Source organism: Sinocyclocheilus rhinocerous, unplaced genomic scaffold, assembly GCF_001515625.1.
Source record: "Sinocyclocheilus rhinocerous isolate Xijiao unplaced genomic scaffold, SAMN03320098_v1.1 scaffold3442, whole genome shotgun sequence".
NCBI lineage: Eukaryota > Metazoa > Chordata > Actinopteri > Cypriniformes > Cyprinidae > Sinocyclocheilus > Sinocyclocheilus rhinocerous.
The window spans coordinates 30,966-35,138 of record NW_015659980.1 but is presented as its reverse complement, the minus strand read 5'-3'; the positions used below and the strand labels follow the sequence as shown (position 1 = coordinate 35,138).

Below are 4,173 nucleotides of genomic sequence, written 5' to 3'. Positions count from 1 at the left end.
AGTTATCAAATGACTAAATTATGATATTTGCTCAGGTGGGTGCTGGGGTCTTATCTATCAGATTGCAACGTATATCCATTTTGTTAATTAAACATTACACAGTGCGCATCTAATTAGAGTTAAGCCAGTCGGCGTGGTAGCCCAGGCTCACATAGTCATAGCCTACTATTGTTAAGCCGGTCGGCGTGGTAGCCAAGGCTCACATAGCCATAGGCCACTATTGTTAAAGTCCGCGTGAACGTTGCTGCCGGCTTTATTTCAGTGTAGTGACGTATTTCCAGCTGAAATGGAATATTGAATTGAGGGCGTGGTTTTATTTTTGCGCTCCTCCTCTCTGTCTCTCTCATAGCAACTAATAACGGTTGGAGGGTGTATTTAAGGATATTCTGCCAAAGCCATCAAATTGACGTCATCAGAGAAGGAATGCCATTCCAGAGCGGAAGCAAATGTTCTGATTTTGATTAAAGATTACCATGACAAATATTTTTTTTTTTTAGCGGATTAATTACAATACTCATGGATGGATGAATTGTTCACATCAAGACTAGCAGTGTGCGCTAATAAAGTAAATAAAGTCCATTTTGATTTCATGCGGACTTTAAGCCGGTCGGCATGGTAGCCAAGGCTCACATAGTCATAGGCCACTAGTGTTAAGCCAGTTGGCGTGGTAGCCAAGGCTCACATAGTCATTGGCCACTTGCGTTATGCCGGTCGGCGTGGTAGCCCAGGCACACATGGATAGAAATACATGCGGTTCACATGGCTCTTCGGAGCAGCAGCAGTACATATGTCTTGGTGATAGATCTGCTTGTTGGGGGGTGTTTAGTTCTTGTTTTGGCTTGTATTGTCCCTTCCCTTCTATGTCTCCTGCTTTGTGGGGTGTTATTTCATTTGTTATATTTGCTGCAGCAATATTTCTTACATGCTCACAGCAGCATGTTCTGGATATATTGGCAGTAGCAAGTCTCAGTACTTGCTCTGCCGCAACAGCAGCAGCGTAGCAGATCTATTCTGCCAAGACCAAATACATTAACATGGTCATGTACATTACCATGCCAGTCTCTCCGAGAGTTGTCATGACAGAACTAAATTTAGTACCGCAGTCAACACTTTTCATTTAATTTTCACTATATTTGTGACAGCGGAATAGGGGCATTTTTGTGAGCACCATTGTTAATTTTCGACCTATGCCAAGGGAAGGCCTAAGCCTTGCACAGCCTTACACACACACTCCATCTATGCTGGTATTGGCAGAACTTGCAGGTTACCTTGTCAGCAACTTTGTCAGTGATGGCCTTTATCTTGTCTTTGATGTCCTTGGTTAGGAAATTGCGTTGATTTCGCACAAACTCCAGCCAATCCATTAGAGCCTCACAATCTTCTAGTGAGAATACTCTATGAATTTACAGAGGTTCAAAAAGCAGAATAATCCATTTGTAACAACCACAACAACAACAAAAATAAAAATACCATGCTAAAGAACAAAATGATTTTGGTTCAATAGTGGTACAAAATATTGTCTTTGGGAGCTTGGACAGAGACCCTCCGTTATAAAGCAGACAGGTTTTGGAACTCACTTTTTTTCTGCTGAGGAAATATTGATGGCATCCATGATAGCATTAACCGACTCGATGATCTGCCAGGCTCGGATCGTGTGCTGCTCAAACTTTGTCTTCACGGCAGACTGTGATATAAATACCTGTGGAATCCATGAAGCATGTTCTTGTGCCATCATTGTACCACAATTATCAGGGATCACGTCACAATTAAAACTAATCAAAACAAGATTCCAATGGTAAGATTTTATCTATGACTATCAACATGGGTGACATGTTTTTCCCCTCTCATCATTGTCTGCTCATATGACTGAATCACAACAGGCCCATCTATTAATGCCATCGTAGATTACTGTGAATTTTCATCCCTGGATCCCAAGAATGTGAGGTATGCTCACCTACTCAAATCCGCTAACTTGGCTCAGGGATTGCCACTATGGGAATGGCTGCCTGGAATCTATGAGGAACACCAAATATCTCACACATCTGGGAGCCAGTAGCCCATGGCCTGAATTGATGCAAACCAGCTTGCTTAAGGAGACCATCATCACTTCACACCATTTCTGGTAAAGCTGTCATAAATTCTCACCTAGTCTAAAGAGCATACAGACAGGACTAAGACTCATTTTCCATGAAGCTCCTCTTAATCTTCATTGTTTTTTAGCCTCATTGTCAGACAATGATTATCCAGGAGCCAGTCACTACAGTTTGAGCACATTCTCACCTCAAATGCTCTTTCAAAACTCTGGAACTCCATCAGTCGCTTTTGGAATCCTTCAGCCAAAGCACTGCCTTTAAAGAAAAAGCATACGCCCCATTCCGGTTCCATCATACCACCAATATATAAAATATGAAATGAAGCATGTGTGATGGAGCATAATTTTTGCATATTTTTTCACACTTAAAGTTGCACCTCAAATACCATTCTCAATATCATTGGGCCACTCCGTTTTATGGTTGTTACACTCATTTTTAACTTGACTAGGCCTAGTTTTTCCTGGTCTCCCTCCAGAGCAGTGTCAAAAACAGAAGGCTCTATGCTGTGTGACCCAAAGCAGTGGAGCCTACCAGTCTCTGGCATTGCCTGGGCGCGGTGAATCCTGGCACTCAACACCTCCTTGGCAGAGACAAAGAAGATGCGGTCAGGTGCCTTGTTAAGGTCCACTACCTTTAGCTCCTCCACTAAGAAATTGACACAGCGATCCATGTGTTGCTTTCATTGATATAATTATAAACTTACAGTTCATAAACTTTTTCAATACATTCATCTATTTATATGTGAATATACATGAAGTTCTCAACTTTTAAGCACTGCATAATGTTTGTGAAAGACATTGAAAATTATGAAGTGTTAGTAAGTAATCAAATTTCTTTGAACATATAAATCTGAAATCTATGACGGAGAAATTATAAATTAAACAAAAATTTGCGTTTTGTGTGCAGCAGTTTTGTGTGGTGAATCACTTGTGGCTAATACATATGGGTTATGAGTCATATGTAATAAAACTTACATCTTCCAGATACTCTGGCTCTAAGACAGATGCGTCCCAACGATTATTTAGGATGAAAATGTTGGGCTTTGATATGCGCTCATTCACTTTGTGGAAAAAGTGTTTCTCCTTTCAACGTAGAGTGAAACAAATACAAACAAGAGCATTTAGGTAAAAGAAAGAAAAACGGCAAATAATTTTAATTAAAAAAATAAAATAAAACACTACAACACACACACACATTTTTTTTTCAGTGATTAGTTACTCTGTCTACTCACAGTGTTCATTATGGTAGACTCAGAGTTGGCCACAAGCACAAAGACATCAGCATCTAAACAAAACTTATCAATCTAACTGTCCAGCTCTGATGTGACATCTGTGCCCGGGCTGCAGAGTGAGAAGAGTCTGGGTTATTAATATTTCATCAAACTACAAATCATGTTTCATTTTTTATTGCTAATTAGATCAGGCAATTTGGTGTCTGATTTTCATTTCTGCAAACAGAAATAAGAAATTAAACAAGTTTTCCTGTAAACCAAATAGGCTTTTACCACGCATGATACCAAGAACAGCACTGCCAAAATCCATTAGTGCTTTAACTTAGCCCTCTTCACAAAACATCAAACCTTGTAGAGTTCCTTGCAAGTCCATGCATCTGCCAAAGATCCCTGGAGTATGCCAGCGATTGTCTAGGTTTGTTGTTCATGTGCCAAACCTGTCCTGCAGAACCTTAATTCAGCTCTGACAAACCATAGAGGGGTCCATACCTGTCCATCAGGACCAGATCATCTCTCAGCAGGGCACACTTAGCTTTGGGCCAAAACACTCGGACTAGACAGCCTGAGACTTGGTTCCTGTCCATATGCAGAGCGTGGGCAAGCTGATTGACTGTCTGTATGGTAAAGACTGTTTGGGATACCACGATCAAAACTTAGCATATAGACAGTTTGATGTTGAATATTCATGCTAATTATGGTGAAAACCAAATTATTTGTGTATTAAAATAACTTTTGTGTGTTCAAAATGTAAAGAAATGCTTCTATTACTTCACTGGCCAACGGAGCGAACCAACCCCGTGACGTCACACGCGGTGGTACTGCAAGATGGCGGCGCCCTTGCTCCAAAAG

The 4,173-nt window shown here is 40.7% G+C and overlaps 1 pseudogene; it reads right to left on the bottom strand.

The window, feature by feature from the left end:
- Positions 1-4,173, bottom strand: part of LOC107724750 (mitofusin-1-like) — a 17,909-nt pseudogene that overhangs the window by 10,990 nt on the left and 2,746 nt on the right.